Source organism: Stegostoma tigrinum, chromosome 2 (genome assembly GCF_030684315.1).
Source record: "Stegostoma tigrinum isolate sSteTig4 chromosome 2, sSteTig4.hap1, whole genome shotgun sequence".
Taxonomy (NCBI): Eukaryota; Metazoa; Chordata; class Chondrichthyes; order Orectolobiformes; family Stegostomatidae; genus Stegostoma; species Stegostoma tigrinum.
In genome coordinates, this window is record NC_081355.1 from 95927662 (window position 1) to 95938856 (window position 11195).

Here is an 11195-nt window from a genome sequence, read left to right on the forward strand (position 1 = left end):
CAATATATAATGGAAGAGGCAGCAAAACCCACATCTCCATTATGAATTAAAACACTCTCCTATTACTTCTGTCCCAGACAGATGCATCTACAAGAGGATGAGTGATAATGGCAAGATTTTTTTTCCCATCTAGTTTTTTCCCTCACAACCTATTGAAGATGCAGTGTAGCATTTATGTCTTTTAGGCCTTGGCCAGCTAAGTCAGTAGCAGCGCTAGAGAGCCACTCCTGGTGATGGACCTCCTCTGCCCAAAGTACTTTTTATTCTCTAGTTATCCTCAATGCTTCTTCCAAGTGGTGTTCAACATGGAAAGCACTGATTCATCAGCAGCGATGCAGCACTGCATACTAATCAATAGAAGATATCCTTGGCCATGTTTAACCTGATGTCATGTGACTTCTAAGGGCACACAGTCAATGTTGAGGATTCCCAGGGCAACTCCCTGACAACTGCATATATCACTATCTCTGCCAATGGGACATAGCATTGTACATTCTCTCTACCACTGACATTTTCAGCATCCTCATAACGATTATGTCAAAATAAAAGCTACCTCAAAACACATCCAAATTTATTTTGAAAAGAGGTTTTCTGTCGGACCTGTCATTATGCTAAGTAATTAATCATGATATTTCTATACATTGTCCCATGTACCTTCATCTGAACGTCCCACAGCAGAACACATGTGTACAATTTTGCCCTGTGGTGGAGCTGATAGCTGTGCCGCCCTTTCCTCCTGTTCTTTCTGCAGCCCACTTGTACCCAATGACTCGCCATGCGCAGACCGTGCCTCTAACCTACACCCTATGGTTTGAGCATTGCCAATATCTGAGTTGGTGGTTGTATCTGATCAAATGACAGTCATTAATCATCAGCATCCTGCTTTTCTTGAACTTCAATCTTCTGCACCAATGCTTGACAAAAAAACACCAATTTATATTTGTCTCACAGCATGTATATAATGAAACACCGCAAGATCCTTCACAGGATCATTAAAATATCAACTATAACATTGAGCCACATAACCAGATGTCAAATGACCAAAATTGTGATCAAAATGTAAGATTTCTGTTTTATATTTCAGTTTTAGATTTAGTTTGCTTAATTTAGTAATTTTTAGGAGCTCTTTACATTACATTGATATTGTTTGTCTAACAAAGTGAAGTTATTTGTGCTGCCATCTATGTAACACTAGCTCAATTTCAGAACATGAACTACTCATATGATTAAGTAGCCTACAGCCAGGAACAGATAATTGATTATGAGAAGTAACTCTGTCATGTTATAATTGAAGTAATAAATAATTAAATAATCAATAGTTCATAAAGGCTGGATTTTTATGAATCATTTCCACATTAATAGTATACATTTTAAAAGTAATGTTGGAACAAACTGTAGGAAAGAAAGGAATAAAGCACCTCCAGAGTCTTATCATCTGACCTTGGGTTTTAAGCCAAAGACACACCAATGAATAGAGGCCAATTTATTGTAAAGGTAAAGGCAGCCATGTTAAAATATTCCATTGTCTTCATTCTTAAGGCAATATGAAAACCTGGGCTGATCTAATCAAATTAAATATTTCTACATCATGAGCAAATTTAATTTTAACAACAACTTTTCATAATGTTGGGTTGGAATGTCTGTGTGTGGGACAGGGGCTGTAAATTCAGAATTGTTTATGAAAAGAAAGCTCTGAGATCCACTTTTTGCAGAACTTAATTAAACCTGCAAGCAGATGGAGGTCTTGTGGAGTGTATCATACACCACCATGGTGTCTGACAAGTTGAAGCTTTATTCAAACATATGCAGGAGAAAAATACTTAGTAAACTAGCTCCGTTGTGAATGGTTACTGCAGCCATTCATAGGAAGTTATATTCTGCAGCCAATCAAAAAAGACAGATAATCTGTGACCATACTATGTCAGCTAGTCCAATTAATGACAGGAAAAGCTTGCTCTTCCCTTCCAGTATAAGGACAGTTTTGCATTTATATGTATAACTTTTAGTAGTTTTTGTTAGTTAGTTCATCCTGAGTTGTTGGAAAAGTGTATTAATAGCTACTTTTACCATTGTTTATTTTGTCTATACTTTTACATTACTCATTAGTCTTAGTCTTGCTTGATGGTTATATTTCTGTCAAGTCCACAACCTGCGAATTTAAAAGGGTTGGAGGGCTTAATTCAGGATTCATCAATTAGCAAATAAATTGAACTACTTTAAATTATCTAAGCAGCTCCTGCCTAAATTTTCAAAAGAGATTAGTTCTAAATTGAGCCTTTAAGCAGGAAAGTCAGTAGAGTGACAAAGAGACATGTAAAAACTGAATTTGAGAGACTGGGACCAGGTAACTAGAGCCATGGTGATGAATGATAGGAAGAAGAGCATGCATATGCCATTCAGTGCATTAAGAATGTTCCAGCATTCAATATAATCATGCCTTATCAATCTCTTGAAGGCCTTGTTCTCACATTATTCCGTATGCCTTTTGCATTTTTGGCATTTAGAAATCTGTCAATCGCTAACATTCTCAATGACTGAGCTCCAACAATGTATTGGAGTAGAAAACTTCTAAGATTCATCACTTTCTGAGTGAAAAGGATCTCTCCTTGTTTTGATTTTAGGTAATTCTAAATTCCCCAGACTGGGGGAGAAAGAACTTACCTGAATCTACCCTGTCTATCCCTTTTGGCATTTGTAGATTTCAATGAAATCACATTTCATTCTCTGAAACGCTAGAGAATACAGGCCTAGTTTTCAAAATCTTTTTTCTTCACACTGTCCTGTCATAAATCTGGTACACCTTCATTGCACTTCCTCTGTTGCAATAATATCCTTCCTAGGGTAAGGAGTCCAAAACCACACACAGTACATTAAATGTGGTCTAACCAGGCTTCTACACAACCACGATAATAAAGTGTGAAGCTGGATGAACACAGCAGGCCAAGCAGCATCTCAGGAGCACAAAAGCTGACGTTTCAGGCCTAGACCCTTCATCAGAGAGGGGGATGGGGTGAGGGTTCTGGAATAAATAGGGAGAGAGGGGGAGGCGGACCGAAGATGGAGAGAAAAGAAGATAGGTGTAGAGGAGAGTATAGGTGGGGAGGTGGGGAGGGGATAGGTCAGTCCAGGGAAGACGGACAGGTCAAGGAGGTGGGATGAGGTTAGTAGGTAGGAGATGGAGGTGCGGCTTGGGGTGGGAGGAAGGGATGGGTGAGAGGAAGAACAGGTTAGGGAGGCAGAGACAGGCTGGACTGGTTTTGGGATGCAGTGGGTGGAGGGGAAGAGCTGGGCTGGTTGTGTGGTGCAGTGGGTGGAGGGGACGAGCTGGGCTGGTTTTGGGCTGCGGTGGGGGAAGGGGAGATTTTGAAGCTGGTGAAGTCCACATTGATACCATTGGGCTGCAGGGTTCCCAAGTGGAATATGAGTTGCTGTTCCTGCAACCTTCTGGTGGCATCATTGTGGCACTGCAGGAGGCCCATGATGGACATGTCGTCTAAAGAATGGGAGGGGGAGTGGAAATGTTTCTCTGATACAATTTTAACCCCTTCTACACAACCGTTTTGTAATTTGCATTGCTAACAGCACACCACACCTCTATTTTAGCTTTCAGTGGTTAATTGATAGGATACCCATATCAATAAGGCCCTTTTAAGCATTTACATTTTTAAGCGCGTTCCATTTCAGAAAAAAAATCTGCACACCTGTTCTTCCTACTCAAGGAGATAATCTCATGATTTTCCACATTACCTGCATCTATCATGTGCTTGTCCAAAATCCTCCATAAGCTACTTTGCATCTTCCTCACTGCACACATTCCCACTTAGCTTTATGTCATACATGAACTTGGAAACTTTACATTTGGTCCTCAAATCCACATGAACAATTGGGATCTGTATAATGATTATTGTGGTACTCGACTCTTCATATGAGAATAACCCACTTATTCTACTCTCTGCGTGAGTCCTTCTGGAACATACTTAATTCATGGCCATGCATTCACATCCTAACTGATGTGTTTTAATTTTGTTAACTAACCTCCCGTGGCAGACTTTGTCAAAACGTTTCTGAAATCCAAATATACTATGCCCATGGATTCTCTTTTACTAATATCTTCATAATGTACTCAAAATTTAAACAGGTTCTTCAAGTGTGCTTTCCCAGTCATATTTGTCCAAATCAGCTCATCATTATCTAAGTATTTATTATATTTTTCAAAATGGACTCTAGCATTTTCTTTACTTCTTTTGTAAGATTAGCAGATTTGTAGGTCCCTGCTTTCTTCCTCTATCCTTTTGACATAGTGCAGAGATACTTATTATTTTCCAATACACAGGAACCATTCACGAATTTATAGAATTTTGGAAGATGATCTCCGATGCATAGATTATCACCATAGCTACGTCTTTCAAAACCCTGGCATGTACAATAGCAAGCCCCAGGGACTTAGAAACCATCAATTTCTCTAACACAACTTATTTGCCGATATTTTTCCTGCAAGTCTTTAGTAACCATAGCCCCTTGGTTTCTAATAGTGCAAGATTTAGTGAAGACAGTGTTCACTTATGCTTTAAAGGATGCTTCGGCAATGTGCTGAGATCTTTTTCCAGAACAGTATATTGGAGAATCAGTTAGAGAACTGATTATTTTTGATATGTAAAAACAAAGGGGCTAAATATCAATCTTGTTAAAAAAATATTTAAGGGCAAGTGACGATAAAGCCTCAGTGAAGACAGACATTAAGTAATCGTTTAGTTTCTTGATTCTCCATTATAAATTCCTCAGAGTATGCCAATGATAGACCCACTTCTGTCCAAAAAATTCCTTTTGTACATACCTGTAGAGCTTCTACACTCTGTTTTTATGTTTTTGATAATTTACATTTATATTCTATTCATCACTTCCTTTTCAGTTTGTTGGTCCTATTTGCTGTATTCTATAATTCTTCAAATCCTTCTGCTAATACTGGCAATGTCAAAGGCCTTTTCTTTTAATCTTATAAAATCCTTAACTTCCTTTGTAAGCTATGGTTGACTCATTTTGGAGATTTTGTGCCTTCAAGTAAGATATGACTGTTACTAAACTAAATAATAATTCTCTGCTGCTTATTCATTGCCTATAACTTATGTCTTTTGATATATTGTCCCAATTCCCCTCAGCAAATCTGCAACTCATACTTTCATAATTAACTTTGTTCAATTTACTATCCTGGTTTCAGGTTGAGACATCTACTTTTCAAACATAGTGCTAAATTCTCCCATTTATCGTCACTTGCCCTTAAATTTTTTTAACAAGATTGACATTTAGCCCCTTTGTTTTTACATATCAAAAATAGTCAGTTCTCTAATTGATTTTCCAATATACTGTTCTGGAAAAAGATCTCAGCACATTACAGAAGCATCCTTTAAAGCATAAGAGCTTATTAGATTTATCCAGTCATATGTGGATTGAACTCTCCCATGATTATTATATTACCAACATTGCACGCTTCTCTCATCCCTTGATTAATGCCATTCTCCAAACAACCATCATGTTCAGACAACTTGGTAGCAAATTACTGCAGATACTGGAATCTGTACTGTAAACAACAAATGCTGGAGACCACAGTGGGTCAGGCATGGATGGAGACAGAATAAGCCAATTTTTGAGTCTAAATGATTGTTCATCGGAACTGAAGTGGTGTGGAGGGGGCAGTATTTATGCTATAATGGGGATGGGGACAGGTGGGGGTGTGTGGCGGGGGTGTAGTTAGTGGCGGTGGTGTGGTGTAGAGTGCTGGTGGAGAAAAGATGTTGATGGCTCAGATTAAGTGATTGGAATATGAGAATGGTAGAGCAATTGTGTGTCTAACTGCCAGACTCGTAAGAGAAGTCAGTACCACTGGTCTTGTGGGGTGGGGAGGGAGGACATGGTGACAAAGAATGTAACAAGTAAAGATAAAGGTAAGGGAAGGAACAGGAGTTGGTTTGCAGTTTGAAGGTGTTGAACTGAACATTAAGTCCAGAAGGCTGTAAAGTGCTGAGTCTGAAGATGAGATATTGCTCCTCCAGTTTGCACCCACAGCTTCTCACATCCGAATCAAGCCATTATTTCCTCGACTGTCATTGACTTCATTACCCCCAGAGATCTTCCCCACTGTACCCTATAGTCTCCCAAACCCAGGCAGCCCACTTCCACCTCCTTCTCAAAACCCACAAACAAAACTGACCCGGCGTGCAGTCTATTCCTGCCCCACTGAGCTCATTTCCTCCTACCTCAACTCCATCCTCTCTCCACTTGTCTGCATCCTACCCACCTGCGTTTGCCATTCCTCTGACACCCTCCACCATATCAACAATTTCCAGTTCCTTGGCCATAACTGCCTCCTTTTGAGTACGGATGTCCAATCCCTCTATTAGGATTGCATCCTTTAAAGAGGCTCTCAGCTTCTTCCTTAACAAGAGGCCTAAACAATCCCCATCCACCACCGCTCTCCTCTGCCTGGCTAAACTTGTTCTCTCACTGAACAATCTCTCCTTTAATTCGTCTCGCTTCTGCCAAGTCAAAGGAGTGGCTATGGGCACTCCAGTTATGCCTGCTTCTTCACGAGGAACAACCCTTGTTCCAGTCCTATCCAGGAGGTAGGGTCACCGGACCCAGAATGTTAACTCTGATTTTTCTTCACAGATGTTGCCAGAATTGCTGAGCTTTTCCAGCATCTCCTGTTTTTGTGCCTGATTTGCAGCATCCACAGTTCTTTTGGTTTTTATTCAGAGCAAGTCCACCCTGTTTCTCTATTTGCATTGTTTATCTACTCAGACACTGCCCCAAACACATGTGCAGCGCTTACTGCATCCCCAGAATTCCCTTCTTCTTTAAGTGGTGGTAATTGCAGGAGTTTGAGTTTTTTGCCGAGGTGTGCAGCTACATAGCAATACATTTAGTGCTGGGCTGCATACAACTATCATTTAAATGAGCAGGCAATAGTTAGCTTGCCTGCATCGCAACAAACCCAAGTGCATCACAATGCAATATCTCTTTTTGGCTCTTTAACAATCTATTCCCCTTTTTAATGTGTCCAAGGTAGAATTCTGAATAGAGTTTCTCCTTTGACTCTTTTACTGCATACCCTTAACAAACAAAAAGGTTCTTCTATATTCAGTAAACGGAACACATAAAGCGAAGGTCCGTTATCTGGAAAAGTCAATGGCAAAGTCGACCAGTGAGCCAGAGATAAGAATAAAGTAGTTCAGTGAAACAGTTGAACCTTTCACTTGTGTATCTTTTGGAACAGAATCCCCAACATGCCTCAGAGCCAAAATTTAACTCCCACTGCAGGAAATAAAAATGATTAAAGCGCAGTTTACAAGATTCAAGAAAATCTGAGAATTGGTAATTTACCAACTAGAACACAACAACATTATATGATGTAAGTAAAATGTTCCACTGCAATGAGAAGGGCCAGTTCAAATACAGTCTTCCTTTAGATTTATTTTGATGCTAATAATATTTGTCACATTCAAAGTAAAAACTTTTATTTAATTACAAGTCTAATGATCTAAGTTATGAATAGCTCTGTTTATTCTGTACTTAGGTGTTGGAAAATCCCACACATCAACTTGTATGTGGAAAACTGTAGCCCTTGCTCAAACTCACTTACTGTTCATGAAACACCCACCGTGCCTCTGTCCACTGCCAAATCTCCTTTACACAGCAGTCAATATTTTATGGCTTGCAGCTGCAATCAACTTCCATCAAACAATTCTGAATGGGATAAACTCAACAGGTCTCGCAGTATCTGAAAACGTTTTGGGTCTGCCTTGACTGAAGAAGACATTGAAAGTGAACATCAACAACTCTTTCAGCTTTTGGCATTTGAGGAATATGACATTTGATAACAAAGACCTCAAACCCAGAGCAGGATCATAGCCGAGAGGGTCATAGTGCTACCTATCCTTCTGCGTGTGTCAGAGACATGGAGAATGTGAAACAGACTTCTCAAATCCCTAGAGAAATAATGCCAACAATGCCTCTGCCAAATCTTGCAAACCCAACTGCAGGATAGGCATTTTAATATCAATGTCCTCTCTCGGACTAACATCCCACAGATTTGTTTACTCTGAGTTAGCTGTGTTGGGCAGGCCATGTTGTCTGCATGCTTCACACAAGGATTTCAAAACAAACTCTCTCTCCAAAGCTCCATCATAGCAAACTGCTAGCTGGGGAGTCTGGAGAAAATGCATCAAGGATGTCCTTAAGCCACTGAGCAAAAAACAAACGCACCATTTCCACTGACTCCAGAGAATTTCTTACCCAAGAGCATCCAAACTAGAGAAGAAACAGCTGCAAAGATCCAAATACATCAAACATTTCTGACAGGCCCAGGTGGAGACCAAGGACAAACAAGTGGACGGAGTATGAAAAATAATTTGAGCATCCCAACCATCCACTTTATCAGAAACATTCTGTCCTATCCCTGCTGGATGTGTTTATCTGCTCAGCCACCTCAGGAACCATGACTGCAGAGTAGGAGAAAGTGACCCTCTGTTTTGAGGGTGGAGAGAAGGAGAGCAACAACAGTGCATGAATCTTGGAGACAGAATCAGATCTGCAATGAACTGCTGCTGCAGTCATAGACATTATCTCTAATGTCAGTGTTTCACCTCCTCCAATGACAGCTTCCTCGTTCCTTCTCTTGCTGTCCCTCCTGAGACAGAAGCAATAACTGCTGAAATTCTTTTAAAAATGGCAAATGTCACCTCACTATTTCAAAAAGGAGAAACAATTTAAGGAGAAACTACAGATCAGTTAACCAAATATCAAGTAGTCAAAATGTGAGTCTGTTATTCAGGATTTTACCATGAGATGCTGAGGAGTGGTAATAAGCAAATTTCATTGCTTCCCTTCTGCCATGTTGTGGTGCTTGCCCCTGAGCTGTCGAGAAATGGAACAGAAGAAAGTTGAGCTTGCTCCTTGCTTCCCAGAGAAGGACAGTGAGGTTCCAATGAATGGGGTAGCGGTGAGAGGGTCATCCCTTTTGACTGCAGAAAGAGGCCATGGCACCAGACACAGCCAGTCTGGGCACAGATAGCAACATAGTCAATGCTGCCTCTCCTGTGATAGGAATGGCCAGCATGCAAAAGGTAGGCCAATGACATCCTTTGTTCCATGTGAGTATGAGACAGCATCGTCTCTCTACTACCTCACATTTATTAGGCTATTACTCACTCTAAATCAACCTCTGTTCATATATCTCACCAAGGCTGACAAGCTATAACCATCAGCATGACATGCATCATGCCCACTCATATAACACACATCCACCTCATCCTCTATAGCTACTCACACTTCCTGCAGTCTGCACATTGTTCATTGGGGGCACCTTACCACCTCTCCTATTCCTGCATCACCACTAATTGTTATTGAATCCACTTCTGTCATAGTCAATCTCTCCTGTTGTTTCATTGTTGGGAAATTTGGCTTTCAACTAGGCTGAGAGGCACAAGTCAGTGAGGCATGATGCTGCTAAACATCTGGATGCCCATTCTCTAAGAGGAGAAGGGAATGGATCTGGTTGGGGAAGAATAGGAACACTGCAGGATTAGATTCAGAAGCACAATGTAGCGAGTCTATCATCTGTGACTGGTCGAGGAAGGAGCACCCTTGGAGTTCAGAGGACTGCCAGGGACCAGGTATGTATTTAATACCAGGCAGCAGCAGTGCCACTGCTGCCAGATTGGAAGACAAAGTTCTGTTTTACATTCCTTGTTACAAAAAACTTGAGATTACAATGACAAGGAGGTAACTAGTGCACACAATGTCAAATCAGTGCTTACATGAGGGTATAATTTGTTGTTTCCTTTCAATGACAATGGCTGATCTCTAGATGAAGTGAGACTTGAAGTTGAGTGTTGCTTAATCAAGGAAGACATGAATCCTGCAATTGCCTATTTCAGGGTTTTTTTCAATTAAGTTGATAATGCCGCCCTTACAGAGAGAAAAAAATCACTAATTCCTCCCACTTTGCATGTGACATCCAGCTTCTTCTGAAGTTATTGAGCAAATAACATTGATATGGCAAGTTTCAAGCTTTGTGTTTGTGAGAATAACTTCTGGCCTTCACCTGGGCCTCACAAATTTCTTCTCATTCTTTATGTTACCTCTTTTTCTTCCTGTTCCTGTGGCCCTGATAACTCTTCAGTCTCTCCCAGATTAGGCTGAGCCTCTTGACACTTTCAAATGTGTTACCTGTTACCACATTACCATTCTATCCCTGTGTAAAGACAGAGTTCCTGTGAACTGCTTGAGATATCCCAGTCCTTTCCTATTTAATATGAAATGCTATCCCATTATCTGAAATTGCCTCTGCCTCACTGTGACCATTCTCTCAATGGCCCAATACAATGAGGCCTATCAGCAAGTTTGATTTGTCCACTTTTCATGACATGACAGGGGCTGCTTCTTGTAAAGGCAGCTAACTATCAGCCACCAAACCTCCACAACTGGCCTTAGCTGTTCACTTGGACTGACTTAGCAGGGCAGCCCCAACTGACCACCCCCCCTCCCCCCCCACCACCCAGGCTGATTTCTCGGTAGCCTAGTCTTGAACACTGTACCATCTTCAGTGAACATTCCCACTTCTAACCATGTGATAGAGAGAGGGTCTTTAGTAAAGTAGCCTCAATATGGGCCCTGAAAATTTCACGGAACCTTGAGATTGACATGATTGACCCCCAAAATCACAACTATCTTCCCTTCTAGTCAATATGACTACAACATATGGACTGTCCGAGATTCGTATACTTTTGTGATCCAAAGGCATGAAACACAATGTTGAAAAAGCAAACATATGGAGTGAGGTCACAATTTGGCCGCGATCTCATTGAATGATAAACAGCATAATGGAACTGAATGGCTTCACACTGTTTTCAATTTCGTCCTTTCTTAACCAGGTCATTGCGGATGGCCAAGCCTTTTTAATTTGATACCTATGTCATAACTGAATAATCTGTCTTGTTTCATTCTTGATTTTCTTTTCTGGTATGGACACAAGTGAATGGTTTGCTAGTTCACATCAAAGGATATTTAAGAGTCTGTCATGTTGGTGGAATTACATGTGATCTAGACGAGAAGAGCGTAGCTGTTTTCCATTCTTAATAATAAAACAGTTACAATATATGGTTTAGGCATCATTTGTATCTGTGCTTCAAATTTTAAAA